At 41.3% G+C, this 20,699-nt stretch overlaps 1 protein-coding gene across 1 annotated transcript in view; it reads left to right on the top strand.

Moving 5' to 3' along the window:
- Positions 1 to 20,699, top strand: part of MCUB (mitochondrial calcium uniporter dominant negative subunit beta) — a 120,155-nt gene that overhangs the window by 792 nt on the left and 98,664 nt on the right. The gene's annotated exons all lie outside the window — the stretch shown is intronic.

The raw sequence follows: 20,699 nt of genomic DNA on the forward strand, positions 1-20,699 counted from the left end.
AGTGTGGCAATAATAATAATAATTTGTCTAAAATGCAAGTAATTGGATCTGACCCAAGAAATCATTGTCCTTAGTTACTATGTGCAGTTTTTTTTTATTCTGCATTTCTGTAGTGATTTTCAGACTTTTTTTTTTTTTTTTTTGCTCCATTTCCACATGGGTAGTTCAATAAGTACTAGTAAAAACCACATATTGAATGCATTTTATATTTTAAAAGGTACACTTAAAAGGCCAGATGAGCCATAGGGATTCATTTACTAAGCAGCAGATTTTCAAAACCATCGATTATTTTTTTTTCTTTGCAGATTTTTCCTCCCAGATTGAAAAGGGCGATATTTAATACAAACCAGCCAGATTTTACTTATTCTATTATTGTCATTTTAAATATGGCAGGCAAAATTTGTGAGTTTTGAAAATCCATTACTTGGTAAATATGCCCCTTAGGGAGTGCCGGTCAACTGCTTGGATAAAACTGATCTGTATGAAAAGGGTTGCAGCTTTTAATCAGCCCGCTGGCATTTTATGAGATTACTGTAATCCCTGCAGCTGTGAAAACAGGTGTGTGCTTTTTTTTTTTTTAATGAGGATCAATGCCACACATTGGGGGAGATTTTACTATATATAGTTTTTTTTACTTACCCAGTGAGGCGGAGGGAGGTTGAGACCAGAGCGGGCTCCTGCTTTTGGCTCCGAGCCCCAGACCCGCTCCGGGGATAGTGGCAGGGGGGGAGTTTGACTAGGGCAGTCAGTACACCTGCTAAACCATAACGCAGGTGCGCTCAGGGGGGACAGAAACCTCCTTCATCCCCCTCGCCCCCGCCCCTTCCTGGTGCTCCGTGCAAGAACCACAGGGCATCAGCCTAGTGCTGATGAGCTGCAAGATCTTGTGCGCAGCTGGACCTCCACAGAAGCTGCTGCAGGTTTGTTCACATACTCGCGGTTAATCGTGCGCTTATCATTTTTGTAAAATATCTGAATGATTTTCTGTCATCTAGTATGGCAACTGCCAAATTGTTAGATGTTTGCTGATAATGCACAGAAAAGTGATTTTTCTCTACGTTATCTGCTTTTATACATACCGAGGTTCGTTGTGTCAAATAGCTTTGGTTGTGTCAACATCAAATTGCCAAGATGTAATAAAGTTTAGTGTCCTGTATTGTATATATGGTATGTTAGGTGTATGTTATAACATATATGATTTTAATATAGTTAATATTTTAGTAAATTCAGTGTTCTAGTCAACAATGTAAAATGCATATTTTCCTTTTACTGTATGTGTAAAGGCACACACCCACTTGCTGATTTCTATGAGCGATTGAATGATAACAATATCGGTAAATCGCTCATGAATTGTGCATGAATCGGCCACATGTGGGAAACGACCAGTGATTCTTGTTCCCGCTGATCGTTTCCAACGTCAATCATCGGTTGAACAACCTGATAACGTCAGGTTGAGCATGTTAGGGGATGATTGATATGCCTACACTGAATGACTGAACGTTCGGTATAGGCACAGCGCAGACTGTCAAACGACTGCACGATTACAATGTCATAATTGTGCAGTCATTAGGTCTGCTAGTGGATGTGTGCCTTAAGACTTTATATACAGGAACATTGGAATAATGCTTATTGAAGTGTAGTGTAAATGTTGTGTTACAGCTTTTGGCTCTATGGAAGAAATGTATCAAACCTTTTAAAGAGGACAAGTGTAGAAGTGGCCTATATCATCCAATTTGATTCTAGCTATTATTTTATAGGATGTGCTAGATATGGGGTGCACAACCTTTTCTTGTCAGAGGTCCACATTGGAAGATCGCAGCTATTGAAGGGGCCACAATAAATCTTTACTTTCATAAATGTAAAATACATACAATTTACTCTTGGATAGATCTGTGTTAAAAGGTCCCTATGGAGACAGGTGTGTGCAATGCCGCAAAGCTGGGGGTGCCACCATATCTGCATTCAGGCTATCTCTGAATCTGTCCCTAAATGCGGTCTTGTGTGCTTTGCAAGCAAAAATTAGTTTGAAAGTAAAAGGGGCCTATTTATCAAGCTGTCTGCATAATTGTATGTATCCCTGCTATGTACTAATAGTGTAATGCAGGAGATTTCAGAGAAACCTCCTGCAAAAATCTAATTACCGCTGCGGACCGCAGTCCCCATTATTAGAATAAGCGTAGCTTTTTACAGTTTGACTTTTAGTTCATGCCATTCACAGATGGCGTAAACTGCTTTATGCCTCTGGAGGCATTCTCGCAGGAGAGGGATCGTACGATCCCCTCCTGCAGCTTCCATCCAGGTGGAGGAAAATTACTCTGTGCTCATGCACAGTGTCAGATTCTCAGGAGGAGTCTTTCAAAAATGCGATTAGCCCGGGATGTTACTTGCAGGTACAGCGGTTCTCGCAAACCGCTGTCCCTGCGAGTTACATCTTATACTTAGGGCCGTATTAAATTAGCTGCGAAAAGTGCCGTTTGGAGAAAAGTTTTTGCCGATTTGGACTTCTCTCCCTATTCAATTGAAGGCGTTTTCGTCTAAGCGGAAAAAAAACAGGAGAAAAGTTTTTTTCTATGTATAGGCAGGTGAATTGGAAATGCAAAATCTCTATATTAGGGTGCAAATGTGGGGATTTGGTCAAGAACCCTTTGGACACCCCCCCCCTAATGACTAATCAGTCCAACAAACTTTAAAACATTTTTAAGAAGATCCCAAAAATTATATGTCTTGACAAGAATGAAACAAGTGCTGGAAAATGGGTAAAAAGTGGGGGGCCTGGTACTTTAGGGGGCTATATAGATGGGACAGGTGTTTTTGGGATTGCACGAGGCTACAGCAGGTGTAATTTTTTGAGACCTCAAAATATGCTAGTACCCATTTTCATGTACCTCAAATTTGACCTTGGTACTTATTTTTCCAAAAATAAATTACTTTCCATAATTTTTCACCACTTATGCATATAACAGCCAATTCTGACACTTTAAGAACACAAAATACTTTTATTAGGGCTATTTGGACACTTCTATTGTAAGTGCAGTTTTTTTTCTGGGGTACAGACTGATTTCCCCAAAATCTTAGGACTTTTTGACAATTTCACTTTCCGCCGATTTCGCCTGTTTGCCTTTTCGCATATTTTGGATTTGAATACGGAGATAAGCCGGAGCGCACAGGGATAAAGTATTGCTTAAAAACAGGCAAAGGCAGTGAAAACATTGCGGCTCGGCTTTTCGCGGCTAATTGGATTCGGCCCATAGCGGGGATACTTTAATAGAACTTTAAAAAGTCTGTGAAGATACGGACTGATGATAATAGTGGCGCTGCCACTATTACTAATACATTGGCCCCCAGTTTGACTCTGGTTTCTGTTGCATTTTAGAGAATTTTGTATAATTTGTTTACTTTATTGTAGCCAGACATGATGCTCTCAGGCAATTAAATAACTCTATAATTCTTATACTTTTGTTTCAAATAAAAACCATTGGAAGTTTCCAATTAGCTTAATTAGTCAGTAATTTCCAAGGCGGTGTCTTCCTCCAGCGTCGGGTTCTGGTCTTCTGCAACAGCGATGTGTGTGTAAGCAGCAGCAGCAGCCAGCTATATCCCAGCAGCCTCCTCCCCAGTGCAGAGATGGAGGGGAGATGACCGGGAGCCACGGAGACCAATGAACCGGATAGTATTTATTTGTTTTCATTCCTCATCCTGCTGGGTTTTCTAAACAGAAAACCCTGTGTGCATTTGTTTTAAATTGGATACCGCAGTTTTTGAGAGCGCACATACCTGCGGTAATCCAAAATTGGCAACGAGGCCCGCAAGGATTTTTGCAGTGAAAACCCCGTACCCCCCATGTGTTTTACATAGTGCTGTGTCAGGCGTTCCCATTCAGTGCATTGCTATTTTACTGAACATTAACGATTGTGAACTCTGCAGGAAACTGTGAAACTGAATCAGATGCTTGTCAGAAAATGGAAGTACACAGGTTCATTTGATTCATTTATATTTCTTTTTTAAAACTGGGAACAGAAAGTGTTTTTAAGACTTTGATATGTGATTGTCAGATTTTAATGTCTGTGTGCGAACACTATGGGCTGTGTTACACAATGTTAGTGATTTGCCCAGTGTCTTCAGAAGCTAAACGCTGCACTGTTACAGAAATGTTCTTTAGAGGTTGTCCTGTTTCTGGTAAATTTTAATGACTAATTAAAGAAAATATCTTTTTTATTCTCTATAGAGTAAAATTTACTTTTTAGGTCTTTTCATTTTAATTAAGTCCCCTGCTCAAGTAACTTTGCTGTATCATGCTGTGAGAGGCGCTGGGTGCTGTTTCATGCAAATTGTACCCTGCACACTATTGTAAACACATTTTCTGGGTGCATAAAGATGACTTCCAGCTCAACATACAAAAATCCTTTGCACAATGGATCTTGAACGATAAGGTGCCGGGAAACAATTTATGCGACGTGGGGGGCTGTCTAATTATACAAAGGAGAGCGTGAAATCAATCAATCTTTTCCGTACAAAATAGAATTTCATGCCAGAGTCACACAACTCCTCTTTTCTTGCCATTTGATTCCCTAAAAACAGCAGGCCTTTTATGATCCCCCTCTCACACTACAAACAATAACCCGTGTTATTGCACGTGAACGCGCAGCAACCGGCATCTCAACCCTGGTCACGAGAAAGATTGAACACGTGTTCAACCCGGCTCGCGGTGCAGTGTGAACGATGCGACCCGGGTCCCGTTCACTGCATAGGAAGAACCGGCACTTGGAGAGGGTCTCATCTCTAAGTGCTGGCTCAGCACGTGATGGCGGTGACGTTATTGACCCGGCATTAGCGGAGGGTCGGGCCGCAAGTCTGAAAGGGGTCTCAGCCATGTCTCATCCGGGATGGACGCATGAACAAAATCCTGGGAGCGACCCGGCATTCAGATGTAAGAGGTATTACTGATGCAGCCATGCAGCCCCCATAGGTCTCAATTGGGATTGATCACTTCTGCTATTTATGAAGAAGAGAAAAACTGCTCACCTCCAAACTTTTCTGCAAAAGATATTGCTAGTTCTATATAGTGTTATGGTAGGAGAAGGCAGAGAAACACAATTCATCATGCAGACAGATTTATAAAAAAAATAAAAAAAAAATTACTAAAATTTAAATTTGAAATTTAAAAAAAGGATTTTTAAGTGTTATATACACATACACAATACAAACACCAAGAGGGCGCCAATAGTGTAGTAATTATATAAATATGCTGGATTGTTATAAAGTCAATAGTTAAGCATACATTTTAAATTGTCAATTTTGCTTATCTGAACTCTTTGGCGGTTCAAACCTTTGAGTCAACTCCCTTCTTTGGGGCAATGGGATGGATGGATCCTATAACCATACCCTCTTACTTAATGCACCTGAAAAAAAATGGCCACCCGCTGTTCAGTATTCAAATATTTATTGTTTAAAATACTTACTTTGTCACACAGTAATACAGTTTTTGGTAAAATGGTAATGACTTGATGTCACATCTCACTGCAGAGTGTGCGCTCTTAACAGGAATAACTTGTTTCTTAATCTGAGAACATTTAGAAGCCAATTCAATTCAGCATGATGTTCCAGGAGTTTGGCCAAACTAAAATTGTGGGTAAAGCTGGGTACTCACCTGTACAATCAGCGGCTGGTTGGGTAAAACTCTACCGATCAGCGGTGCAGTGTGTCTCCAGTGTGACCTGTCAGCTGCAGATATTGCACAGTGTGTACGGGCCTCTATGGGATCAGGGAGTCGGCTCGATAAATATTGAACAGCGCATGAGATTCAACCATCCGATCTCGGCTGTTGTAGAAGTGGTACTGAATAAGCCATTTATTAACGTTCCTGTATCGGGACAGTGTACACACCTATGCAATCCAACGGCCGTTCTCTCGATATCGAAAGAACGACCCGACGATTGTAAAGGTGTGCACCCAGATTTAGAGTCCTCTCCTCGATTTTTGCAAATCCATTCCAAACTCCCTGACATTTGTCAGAGCAAAATCAAATTTTTTTCTTGCTCCCCCCTGAGCAGAGGAAAAGTTGGCGAGTCCTTATCTTAAAGTCTGGACACAGCACGGAACCTTTGGTGCACCCCACCCAATGAATAATCATGCACTTGGAAGGGTTTAAATATTATAATTTGGCCAATAAGGACTGTCATTTTGTAAGTGGTTTTCTCTCAAAAGTTTCAAAGGTGGGCTGAGGTGTTGTATTGATGGAAAACTGATTTTGACCAAGCAGATGGGAACTAAAAGTGTTTTTTTTCCCATCTTTTTACAAACTTTTATAAAAAATATAACTTTACAGACCTTTTTCTGTACCCCAAAATACTGGAAATACTTTAATTTGCTGAAAAACACTTGCTATATTTTTTTTACCATTTCGAAAAGATGTAAAAATAAATAATTTCACACATTTTAAATACATCCAATACTTTGCTTATAGAACTGTGGTATAAAAGGTTGACTATATATAAAGGTTGACATTTAGAAGGTCTACAAGTTTTGAATGCTGACAGTACCAAGGTCAACATGGTCATTTAGGTTGACTATCATTCTGTAGACATGTATTCAGATCAAGAGGGTTTAATGGTTGACAGTCAAAAGGTCAACATTTACCATGTCAACACTAAAAGGTTGACATGTTGTTGTTTTTTTTTTTTATATTTTAGCCTAACCTTAACAATTCTAAAAAAACATGTGCCAAACTTTTAATCGTGCCAACCTAAATACATGTCTACAGAATGATGGCCGACCTAATGACCTTGTCAACCTTTTTCTGCTGATATTCAGAATATGCCATCCTTTTTTATTGTCGACCAATTGACCAGTATCAACTTATACTCACTGACTGTCTTTAAATACTGTTCTATCTTATTTGAAAATTTTGGGGAGGGGGGTTTCAGGACGATTTTCCCATTCTTTCACGCACTTCTCCCTGGTTGGACACTATAGAATTAGCGCACTACATTACTGCGAATGGTTAATTGCATCTTGAGAATCATTGGAGCCGCTTCATGAAAATTAGTTGCGCTGTGTGATTTTTAAGGTGCAAATTTGCGTCTCCAAGCTTCTGCAGAATTGAATTGGCCTCCTTAACAAATCATTGAAAACCTATACAGCATAAATACGTAGAACTCTTAAAGATGTGTCCACATAAATTTATTCTCTATATAAGTCTTATCTGTGCCATGTGACTTTTACATCAATTCCTCTGTGACTAGGACACAAAATTAAGGAAAGTATGCAAACATGGGAATCGCTACCTGTGGCAGAGTGTCTAAATTGCATCAGGCATCTTGGGCCAAACTGAGCTTCCCCATAGCTTGTGTTTATGTAGTGGAGTGGACCGTTAAGTTACATGAAATAGTGACTTCTACATCCCTTACCTCCTTAGTAGTTGCTGTTACTACTGTATCTAACTAGTGTCTTTTTACAACCAAATGTATGATTTAGTATTTTTTGGTCTTGAACTGTGGTAGCCCATCACTACTGCCTAGCACAGTGTTGGCTAACCTTGACACTCCAGCTGTTGTGGAACTATATATCCCAGCATGCCCTGCCACAGTTTTAGCATGCCCTAATAGCAAAACTGTAGCAGTGCATGCTGGGTTATGTAGTGTCAAGGATAGCCAACACTGGCCTAGCAGGTCTAACCTGTTGTATAGTGTAGAAATCCTTGGGGCATTCCACAGGTAACCTCTCCCTCTTGTGAATGCATTCCATTTACTACTGTTCTGTTGTCTACCCTTCAGCCAATATCTTATCCACTCAACCATCTTTCAATACAAGACCAATCTATTTATCAGTCTTCAATGTGAGGCAGTGTAAGGTCTTACTAACATCTTTATTAGCTACATTTATGGCTCCACCTTGATCTGGTTATCCATTCCAAAAAGAAAACAAAACATGATCTAGCCCAGTAAATCTGTTCTACTTGGGGTCTTAGTGAATTGAGAGATACTGCAGGTGTTCTTTCCATCAGTTTCTCAACTACCACTGTTAGGCTTAGTGGACTAATTATATTATATTATTTATATTGCTTGCATATTCTTTTACAATTGGGAACAAAACCATATTAAAACACTGGGTAATAACAGACAGAGAGGACCCTGCTCGCAGTCTTACAACCTATAGAATAACAAGTTTACTAGATAAGATATGTGCCAGATATTGTATATTGTAGTGTTCATTCTAGCACCCTGCACCTGTTACAACCTATGCAGTTCTTTTTCCTGCCTGGGGTGTCGCTCTCTGTTTTGGTGCCTCCAGCAGAGTCAGCTAATGCTACAAACTGCTGAGATACAGACCAGAGTGTGCTAGAATCACCAGAGCAGACAGAGAGAGACCCCAGGCAGGAAAGAGGAACTGCACATGTTGCGATAGGTGCAGGGTGCTAGAATGAGCACTATATTGATTCAGCCAGATAGCAAAAGGAAATTGATCTTGGGATAGATAATCCAGTCATCATACAGCAGTGTTGGTCTGGGGTCAGAGTTTCTTTTTTTTTTTTTTTTGTGTAGAAGCACATGCAAGTTTTGCGTGAACTGTATACAGAGGTGATGGTTGGTTGGGTAGAGTAACTAAATTTCTTACGTTGGTAGTTGACAGAACCTTTTCAAAAGCTACATACAACTGCTCTATAAAGTCATTTGGGACTACTGTTAATTAATTAAATAACCCAACACCCATTTATGCTCTTTAAAATATATGTAAGAATACTATCAGCCCCCACTGACTGGTCTATTTTCCATTTTAAGAGTTCTGTCAGGATCCTGCTGTCTACCCTGTTTGCAATATAATTCCTTGTACTTAACTGATATCCTTTTCTTTCTATTGTAAACGTTGAACAAAAATACTTGTTTAGATGACTAACACTATCCCTATTTCTCTCTGCCAGACTTATTATATACCTTCTATCATTTTTCCTTTACCTGATAGAGCTTTAAAAAACAAACAAGCTTTTGTCTTTCTGCTTGTCGATGGTGCCATTTTCTTCTCATCCTGACCCTTGAACTTTTTTTTGTCTTTTACCCTCTCTGCTTGACCAGATTTACTACTTGGGTGCGAAAAGTCCCAGACGCCGTAGTTTCTGCCGTCATCGCTGGTTTTGCATGCGGAAAAGTATTGCGCGCGTCCCCGCTTATCCCCCTATTCAATTCCAAAGAATGTGAAAACACGTCCCGGCGAAACTCTAACAGACGACACCCCCCAAATCAGCCTGACACACCCCAAAAGAGGCACTAACATTGGGGATCATGATAGATGCCTCCGATTAGCCCTGCTGAAGCTATTTGGGATACTTAAATGCTCTAATTAGCTGCTAATTTGCGTCTTTGCACAAGTGGTGAAGAATAGAATTTAGCAGGTTTTTTTGGTAGAAATAACTAGTCCCAGCAAATTTGGGGTAGATTAAAATGGGTGCAAGAATGGTTAATATTGCAAAAATGAGGTCTTAAAAAGTGTTAAAAACGCACCTTCAGCAAGCACCTGCAATTAAAAAATCACCTCCCCCATACTTGTAGACACCCCCCCCCCCCCCCAGTCTGTTTCGCTAGTTTGTACCCCAACTTAGTACTTTTTCGCCCTCTATTTCAAAGTAATTTTTTTATTTGGTCATTATTTTTTTTTAAGAATTTTTTGACACAGTTTACCTTTTGGAGACCTGTCCTAAGGGTGCAGGGTGGTTTCCCCACCTTTGCACCCCAAAACCGCAATTCTGCACTTTTTTCCGACAGCTGTTCATAGGCAAAACTTTTCTGGCAGGTACATTGCATTGCGTTTTCCACACCGGCGAAAAGTCACCACAATTGAATATGGGGATAAGTTTCCGCTGGCGAAATGACGTAATCGCCGAAACTAAATGCTTCCTTCCCTCTCCAGTGGCGTAGTGCTAGAATGGATAAAGCCGTTGCTGCGGTGCCACCTCCACTCGTTAGTATGCTCAGGGTTAGGGCACACTGCTCCGCCTTCCTCCCCTTATGTCAGGTATCCGCTTATCCTCCATGTGCCACAAGGAGACTGCCTTAGCAGTTACCAGGTTGAACTTGACCAGCTCACAGATCTGCTGGATGGTAGGTAGTCCTCAGGCTGAGCCTCAACCATATGGATGTGCCTAAAAGTAAGCCTTCTGACAGTCTGAGGCCTAAGTAACTTGTCCTTACCCAGCCATAGTAGGACTAAAAGCCTCAGCATACCCAGCCAGCATTTGGCATGTTAATGGTGTGTTAGTGATGATAATGAGGGATGCTTCCGAAACGGTGTCTTCTTCCTCCAGCATCGGGAGGCGGGTCAGTATATATAAGTGTGTATGAGTGTGACCGCCCCCCCTGTGAGTGTATTCCCAATGTAGCTACATCTCCCAGCAGCTTTCGCATCTCAAAGCAGTCCCCGGAGCCTCCCAGCAGCGCCCTACCCAAAGACAAGATGAAGGGTAGCCGCGGAGACCCCCGGTCAGGTCATTATATTTTATTTTTCTTTTAATTGGATACCGCGGGTATCAGGAGAGCACATACCAGCGGTAATCAAAAATTGGAAGCAAGTTTTTTTACTACGCTAAACCTCGCCCTCAATTGAAAATGCCCCTAAGAGCTTAGTGCATACTTAGTCTGGTAAACATAGAAAATAATTTGAGGATGCACTAGCAGATATTATTTATATTTTTATTCGGTCAGTGACAGTTCATAAAATAATAAAATGCATACAGTATGTGGGGAAAAAAAGCAATAGATATTTATCAACTAATACCGGTGTGCAACATAAAACTCATACAGTACAATACGACATTAGACATAAACTGTTAATTGTTGCCTTGATTGGAAACGCAGATTCTGGCTCCTTTGTGTGGAATAATATATCTTATGCTATGCTTACATTAAGACACGCCTAAGTGTTTAACTCCCCCTGTGCACCCTGCGTTTTACACCCTACCACGGGGGGTGATGGGAGGAATCCGATTGGATCCCTCTCAGGGGAGGTATCCTGAAAAGAAGAAGCAAATAGGCTTCTCTTGGGTAACGCCACAGGTATATGACGTTACCCATCAGGATGCATATGGGGGTATGCATTTTCGGAGGTTTCATCGCATTTTTGCATCCCGCCCTATATCTGTTAAATTCAGCGACAGAGCAGTGGCACAAACACAAGGCAGTTTAAAAGAATATAGCACGTCTATGAAAAACGATTGTTCACTTCTAACAAACCTACAAAATAACCTGTTTGCACTGGATTGCAGGTGCAACCAACATGCACTGTGACAAAGATGCCTGCAGTCTTTTACACAGTTCCCACCCACCCACTCTGCCTACAACTGTCCCTAATGTGACTAGTATGTAGTAATGCAGCATGAACTACATCTCACACCCTTTCCATACACTATGCTCTGTGAAATGGCACCTGAAATAACCAGGGAGGGACATAATGCAAAACATGCAAGATCCGGTTTTGAGACCTGAGATCTGAACTTACGAGAATACCTGGGTCAGGACTCTGTTCTCCTCGGAACCCCAAAGTGATTCTGAACCAAGTCTCTATTTAATGCGGAAGATTGATTGTGTTTGGTTTTCAGTAAGACCAAACCTCAATTACAACTAGATATATATATTTGAAATCATTAAGCTGTGCACTAGCAAATAGTTCCATGTGTTAGGTGTTTGACTGCTGTGTATGAGGTTGTGAGTTTGAGCCCCGTGTATGACAATGCTGAGAAATGTGTTTAACTAGAGGGAGAGAGCTCTCACACAAAGTGTATGAATAGAGTCCTGCCATTGTGTCCCAATTTTGGGGGTATCTGGGAGAAATTTTCCTGCTGCACAGAGGGGAAAAGGTTCCTCCAATTCACTTAAATGGTGTTTTTCCAGCTCTGAAGGATATGGTCACGCCCATTATAATGTGGCCACACCTGAGTGCCTATTTTATCCTGACTTTAAAACCTGGCTATGCCACTGGCCCTTTCTTAGTGCTATTTTCTTTTGTTTGCTTTCTAACTTCCCTGATGCAAAGATCACATTCTGCTAAAGTGTGTCCAGCTATCAAAATGTTAGACAGGGACTTATATTTTGAATCTGTAAAATAATTTGGCATTTAACCACTTGCCTGGCATAGTTGCATCAGATGCGACCACACCAGACTGGGCTTTCCCTGACATGGTCGCATCTGATGTGACCAGCCAGAAATGCCCACTAGGCGGCTGCGATAAGCTAATCTTCCCACAGCCGCCTATATCAGAGGTACCTGCTGGTCCCTCGGATTCCCCATTAGTGTATCCCGATCACTGCTGGCCACAGTGATCGGGCACCCAGCGGGACCCCCTCCCGGCGTGGCTGCGAGCAGCCGTGTTTTCAATAGAAGCAGCTGCTGCGTCCTGATCACTGTGGATAGCAGTGATTGGGCAGCCTGCTTGTCCCCCCTCCTGGAGTGGCTGCACTGGCTGTGTACCCCAACTCGGGTAGCTGGCTGCCAGGACCCTGTGGCAACTATGGAGGCAGCAGCTGTGACCGGCTACTGCTCAATCCCCAGCCCTAGAAGCCGTCGGGACCCCCCTCCACACACTCCTACCCCGGCTCAGCTACCCTGATCTGTCCCTGGCCCCTCCTTCCGACCACAACTCCGCCTCTGTCTCCCCTTGTCCCGATCACTGCTGGTCACAGTGATCGGGCATTGTATATTGCGAAAACACACACACGCGCAGATATATATATATATATATATATATATTATATTATATAATGTGTATGTATGTATCTACATGTTTATGTGTATGTACAAGTCGAGTCTCCCATATCCAAAATGCTCGGGACCAAGAGCATTTCGAATATGGGATTTTTTCAGTATTTAGAATACCTGGTGCTTTGGCTGCATAGGCAGGGGCCTGGTGGGGGTGCTTGGGGATCTGGATTGAGCTGCAAGGGTTCATCGGCGTCCATGGTGGACTGTCTTGTTGGATACATTTTAAAAAGACGTTCTTGACCTAATTCAGTCATAAAAAAACAAAATGTAAATTTTTGAGCTGTTTTTGGGGAAAAAATCATCAGTTAAGTGGTTAGGAAGTTTTACTTTGGCAACTTAAAGTATTTTGGTTTTGTTATAAAAAATTTGTCATAGACAGATTTTCTTATTTTGTTGTTACCTCTCTTGCTTGTTTACACGTCACATTTCAAAAAAACAAAACAACCTGTCAGAGTGGAGGGCTATTATCCTACAAGTTGTCTGTACTAATATAATAAGAACGTTGTGTCTGTCTGTCTGTGTCTGTTCCAAGTTGGCGCAAAAACTACTGAACTGATTCCCAGGAAACTCCTAGAAATAACATGCGCTTTGTTTCATCCCGATCCGTCAAGTTAAAGCTGAACAATAACAAAAAGAAAATGTATTGACATCATCAATGCAAGAGATAGGTGGCCAGTAAGGGGAGATGTGCTTTGGGCCCGCGTTTACTTGGATAGGATACATAGCAGTCTGTGCACAGGGTACACAGTGACATTGGTGTTAGTGGTGGGTGAAGGCGCTGCTGTCACCAGTCTGCATAGCACTGCGGTCACATGGGCAATGACCGCGACAGGGCCCTATGCAAAGCAATAGAACTGGAAAACATCATATAAAAAAATGTTGGCAGAAGAGATTTCATTATGGGAGAAGCAGCGGGCAACAGCGTACATACACGCTATGTTTAATTGGTTAGGCAGTTTTCAATGTAAATGACTGTGTTTGTTGGTGAACAGACTGCTGATCTCGATTAGGTTCTATCAGATGTTAAAGCTAGTTAGATGTGGTCATTAATGTAAATGGAGCTTTGTTGGATCCATACATTTAACAGTTTGTGGTGAAATCTGACTAAAATCCTGCCAGCCGGAGTTGCCAGATCGTTCCATTCCAATCTCAGAGGGGTATATTTACTAAATAGATTTGAAAAGCCACCAATTGTCAGCCGTTTTGCCTGCAGGATTTACAATGGTAATAGCAGAGCCAGGCTAGTTTTTGATTTTTATATTTTTGCCTTTTTAAATTTTGCAACTGATTCTGAGTAAAAGACGTACACGGACGCTGCTGCATTTTACGCTGTATCAGCCCTATTGAATGCTGTGCTCCCCACCGTTATTGTGTTTTTTACAATTTCATGCTAGATGCATTAAACATAATACATTATTAAATAGATTTTTTAACATTCCTAAGGAGGAATTCAAATGACGCAATGTGCTGTACTGTGACGGCACATCGCGCCCTCCAGCATCGCAAATTATCCCTCGCACTCAGAGGTCCTATGCAAAACTTGTGTAGTAGGCGCTACCGTAGCTGGCCGATATGTGTGCAATGAGGCATTGCCACGACGCACGGCGGCACATCACATAATATTGAATTTCCCCCTAGCCAGCAAATATTGTGGCTTTATTAGATGCCATGCCTAGACTATCTCACAAATATGGCAGCTAGATAGAACAGGTAGATAGAAGCAGGATCATTCATAAGCGAGATATCCACTAGTGCGTTCTCCTGGGAACATTCTTATATACACTGTTTCCTATGAATAGTAATAATATTCACCATGTATATAGTAAACAAACAAGATGTGTATATGTGTCTTGGAAAAGTCAGTATGCAAACTGGAGTCATTACAATGTTATCTGCAGTGTGAGTAATGGTAGTCACATTTCCTTTTCTCCAAATTATCAATAACTATATATTTTAATCAAACTACCTGCGGGTTGCATGTCCTTGTAAATAACACACAGCTTGGTGATTTGATTGATTTTGATTAGACAAGTGCATTAAGTTGTTATATACTGTAATTTGAAAAAACAAATTGGAAGTTCCCTTTCACTGTTTGCCCCTAGCTTGTAGACAGACCTGCACACAATTTATACACAGGTATACTGTTAAAGAATAAGGGTCATTAATCGTGAACTAGTATTTTATTAGACTTTACTGCCTTGGCTAATTTAAATTGATTCACAGAAGAACGTTTAGTGCAGAGCATTGATCTCCATGATTAAAATATGATAGCGGCTGTTCAGTATAAAGCTAGTAATCACTTCTCCAGCGTTTTTTTTGCTGACATAACTCCATTTCATTATTTGATGGCTTGGGTATTTGGCAGCCTTCTAGGTTTGCTTTGTTGCCATCTATCCACTACCCATTAAAACATCATATATAATAAATACAATATTTTGTTATATTAAACTCCTGCCCTGGTTCCTTCTTTTTTCCTTCTCTCTTCGAGAACTTAGTGACTTTGAAAAAGAGGTGACTGCTGGGGCATGTTTGGCAGAAGCTTCAGGTACCATGACATCTCAACTTGCTAATGTTACATTAAGTAGAAAAAAAGGGGGGGGGGTTAACCCCCTATTGTTCCTTAGCCCACTGAATTATACTTGCAACATTATATGAAGACTATATGGTAATAGAGATTCAGAGGTATTAGATGCATGCATTTGCAAATACATGGGAAGCTGCTAGGCTACGTCACGGTTTCTCTGTCACTAGCAGTCCCTAACACTAAGGGGTTCACATCCGGGGTGCAGGGCACCCCAAAAAAAAAACATCCAGCCCAGGACTCCCTCAGGGCATCACACGAAAAATGGGAAAAAGGGTGACAGTGCAGTGTAAAGTATAGATGTGTGCGAATAAGTGTTGAAAAAGGGGTTAAAATACAGATGTGCCCAGCTAGTTTGTTGCTCATAGCGCGCCACTCAGGCCTCCTGTGTTGCACCATGGAACATTACGTGATGGCTGTGCTGTGGCGTACCATGGTATTCTACAATGAAAGATAAGCCATGGCATGTAATGCACTGCTTAACCTCTAGGTGGCGAGTGCTCCACTGATAAAATTTGTACTGCGGTGGGATGCTGAGAGAAATGCTTTTAGTTCAGTAGAGTTCTTTTAAATAATTGAACTTTAGTTGCTCTATCATTATGTAATGCTTTAGTGTGCGTCTTCTGGTCAATGTTAGCTACTGTACGGCTGCTTTATTGGGACTCGGTACAGTAATATGCATCTACTGTAGGGTCACTTTTGGGGACAGGCACTTTGCAGCAGAGTAATAGAGATATGTCCACATATATCTGTCCTCCGTGCGCTACAACTTGCTCCACACATAGCGCAGGAGTGGCTCGGTAGCACCGAGCATCTTTTATGCGTATGTTTACCCTAAAATGCATCTTATTAGCACAAGCAGCTTCTGCTGATTAAAATGATATGCAGCATGCCTATATTCTGTGAGCCAGTTCGGGTATATCTGCACGCAAAACATTATGCTACACTAATAGCGACTGTAAACACTTTAACGTAGTGATTTGCTTGCAGATAAACCTGTACTGGCTCAAAGAGCATAGGCATGCTGCATATCCTTTTAATCAGCAGGAGCTACTTGTGCTATCAGTTCGATTCGCTGTATGATTCAGTTGCATTTGAAGGTAAAAAGTTGCATAAAAGACGCTCGCGCTACCGATTCACCCCATGCCATAACAGAATTCACAGGAGTGCTGTGTGACTCGGTAGCACCGAGCGTCTTTTTTTTGCATCTTTTATGCGTCTTTGTACCCTAAAATGCATCTTAGTAGCACAAGCAGCTTCTGATTAAAATGATATGCAGCATGCCTATATTTTATGAGCCAATATGGGTATATCTGCAAGCAAATCACTATGTTAAAGTGTTATAGTCGCTATTAGTGTAACGTAACATTTTGCATACAGATACACCTGAACTGGCTCACAGAATATAGGCATGCTGCATATCATTTAAATCAGCAGAAGCTGCTTGCTCTATCAATTCAATTCACTGTATGATTCAGATGCATTTGAAGGTAAAAAGTTGCATAAAAGACGCTCGCGCTACCGAATCACGCCATGACATAACAAAATTCACACACACCATCAAGTGATTTATTTTTAAACTAGTAATGAAGATTCTAAAGAAAAAGAAAAAAAAACTCCCATTCCATGATTCGAACCCCAGCCCTCAAGTGCAAGGCGCAGACCTTACCCACTAGCCTACATACTTTAGCCATGTTGAAAGCTGCACCTGTCGTCTAGTGTACCCAATCACAGCTTCTGTCAGTCAATCATCGGGCGGTGATGCAGAAAATGCATTGGAGCACTGACACATGTGCTGTGTAGTTTAGGAAAAGTGACACCTGGTGGACAAAAAGTTGTATTACACGATATGACTTTTTTCCAGTTCAACATTATGTTCCAGTTAAGAAACATTCTGTGTGGCGCGCGCTACATGGCTGTATGGAGCAACAAACTAGCTGTATATGTGGAAAAAATTACATGAATAAAAAACAAACTTAAAAGTGATGTGAAAAGTAACTATGTTTTTTAAGTGGTGATGACCTGAGGAGGCCCAGCCAGAGTAGCCTCGGGGGCCCTACGCCCAAACGCTCACCCCAAGTGTAATATATACCAATTATAAGGCCTCATGATAAAGGCACATATATAATTTGTCAAATGTAAGGCCTCATGATAAAGGCATAAATGCATCCAAATTCGCTTACCTGGGAGTCACCCCTGGGAACTCCAACTAGCACTACTAGAACCAGCATGCCCTAATACTGGCTCATTCATGCATCTCATGACAACAAACAAAAAATGGCAGCTGCTCAATCAATCTGGCAGTACTTTTCAGGTGCATGAAAGGGAGGGGTCATACCAAGTACAAAAAGGGGGGGGGGGTAACCCCCTATTGTTCCTCAGCACACTGAATTATACTTGCAACAATATAAGAAGACTATATGGTAATAGAAATTCAGAGATATTACTTGCATGCATTTGCAAATACATGGGAAGCTGCTAGGCCATGTCACTGCTTCTGTCACTAGCAATCCCTAACACTAAGGGGTTCACGTCCGGGGCACAGGGCACCCCCCAAAAAAAACATCCAGCCCAGGGCACCACACGAAAAATGGGAAAAGAGTGACAGTGCAGTGTAAGTATAGATGTGTGAGAGTAGTTAATAAGTGTTGAAAAGAGGGTTAAAATGTCCCTGAAAAGTACTGCCAGATTGATTTGCGCAGCTGCCATTTTTTGTTTAATGTTACATTAACAATGGTGTCTACAGTGATGCCAACATGGAACACTATGGGGTGAATCCAATTAGGTGCTAGTAGGGTCCTGTAAGCTTTTTTCACGCCAAACTCGTACTGCTAAGTGCAGTTGCAATCCAGTTCCAAATTCACATTGCTTTTCCAGAGGAAAGTCACATTTTTATTGTGCACTCCCCCTCAGGGTGTGAGTTGGTAGGGAAAACCTGTACAAAAATGTCAGGACACAGTGCAGAACCCCTTGGACACCCTCCTACCCAAAATGACGAATTAGCCATTGAAAAGTTTTCAATTTGTTTAATTGTCCCATTTAAATTCAAAATGGCCTCACATTACCAATTTTTACTTTTTTTTGCATTTCATGTTTAATTTATTTGAGATTAAACGAAAAAAGTTTTTGTTTTTTTTAACTTTTTTTTTTCTTTAAAAAAAATGCACAAATCAGCTATTTGACACAGTTTAAAAACCTCCAGTACTTTTCCTTATGCCCACTAACAGCCTTTTAGTTGTCACTATTTTGGGGTCCAGGATGGTCTCCTCAATTTTTTACACACTTCTCCCAGGTCACATGTTGTTGAAAAATCACACACACTTATGGCGTTTACCGCGAATAGGCATTCCTGTTTGGATCTTGCATTTCTCTGGTGTGCGATGTTTGCGATTTTAATGAAACAAACCTTCGTTTGCAAGCTAGCACCTAAAATGGATTGAACCCTATGCAGCACATTCTACAGGATCCTGATATTTTGGAATTCTTGGTGCAAGACAAAACGGAAAAACTGTATTTGTGTTGTCTGCAAATTATAACCTGTGGTTGAAAGAAACCGTTTAATAAGAAAAAAAAAAAAATTGGACAGTGCAGGATTTTATTCTCTGGTTTAAGTGCAGTGAATTGCTGATCAAACTCAATTGAGAGTTTATAAAGGCACAGTGCACAGGCGATGTACTACAGATTACTGGAAATAGGTAATGTGGTCAGATGAATCCTCTGTCACCATATTCTAGACAAGCTGTATTGGATGGTTCAGTATTGTTTGTATTGCCTTTTCCAATTGTGTCACATCTATCCACATTAATCATTTGTTTATAAACTAATTCCTGCACCCACTACTCACATACCTCTCCTTTATATATCACTTTTGGAGCTGCGCTCATACATTAGCAGCACTGTTCTTTACATGTATTTTTGAACATTTAACAACTTTAATCCACACTGACTCTATATCTCTCTGTCTCTACATCACACAGCCTCCACATTACACTGTCTCTATATCACACTGACTCTATATCTCACAGCCTCCACTCCAGTTTACATCTCAATTATTACCTTGTCCACAGCATGAACACCCTTACTTCACACAACCCCCATATACTATGTCCACATAATCCTCTACTTTATCCGTCCCTCTCTTCCCCCTCCTGTTTCCTTCACTTGCTGTTCTTCCTTTTTTTCTCTCATCAGTCTGCTTCCAACCCTCTGCTTCTTTCCCCCACTTCTCCTATACCTCCACTCTCAACCACCTCCCTCCATGGTCTTGTTACCCCACTACTAAGCCCCATTCCCTCCTCGTTCTGTCTGTCACCTCCAGGGCTGCCAAGAGAAATTCTGGGCCCGGGTACTGCAACATCCTGTGGGACCACATCATGTATGGCTGCACCCATTTGTGAGTGGGTCTAGCATGTGAGATGCACCCACTCACAGGAGCATGGCATAGCACCCAGCAGCTGGAACTAAAGTAGTCACTACTGTATTAGGATGGCGGGACAGTCCCATAATAGCTGCATTTCTTGTCAGGCTGTATATAGATGCTAAAATGTAACACACAGATTAAAGTGCTTCTACTTTACTTTGTACATCTCTCATGTAAATAACACAAACAATCTATTTTCTATCATAGAGATAGATGTATGAAGGACTTAATTTTTACAAAACATCAGGTCGTCTTATACACACACATTCCGCAGCACATATCCTAACCCACTGCTCCATGCTCCTTCTTCACTATCTACCCCTCTGTGTCGCCCCTGTCTGTCTGCCCTTCCCCTTTAGAATGTAAGCTCTCACGAGCAGGGCCCTCATCCTCACGTGCTTCTCCTCCCCCTACTTATAGTATAATTTACTCCTAACTCCCTACAATGGCACCTACCACCTGGTTGCTCATGTCCTGCTGCTTGTGTTTTGCAGCTGAGTTTATAACCTTGTCCTTGTCCTGCATTGTTTTGTATTACTATTAACTGTTTTTCTTGTGTGCTCATTTATGTACTGTGTAAGGCGCTGCGGAACCTTTGTGGCGCCATATAAATAAAGGATAATAATAATAATAATAATATTGTTGTGGGGTGTATTTTTCTTTCATGGTTTGAGTATAGTCGTTTCCCTAGGAGGGAAGGTTAATACAAATGGTCAATTCCCTTCACTCCACATTGACCATATCTATTAAAAGGGACAGTTTCCCCCCAGATGACAATACTCCATCTGTGTAGCACATGTATTGTCCCAATGGACTGATGTGGCTAACATCAGTGCCAAACTCGTGTCAGTGCCTTGTCATTTATATATATGTGTGTGTGTGTGTGTGTGTGTGTGTGTGTGTGTCAGAATTTTTAGGTTTCAAACCATTCCCCCCCCATAACCTTGCAATTGT

This window comes from Taudactylus pleione, unplaced genomic scaffold, assembly GCF_031769625.1.
Source record: "Taudactylus pleione unplaced genomic scaffold, aTauple2 ptg000703l, whole genome shotgun sequence".
Lineage (NCBI taxonomy): Eukaryota > Metazoa > Chordata > Amphibia > Anura > Myobatrachidae > Taudactylus > Taudactylus pleione.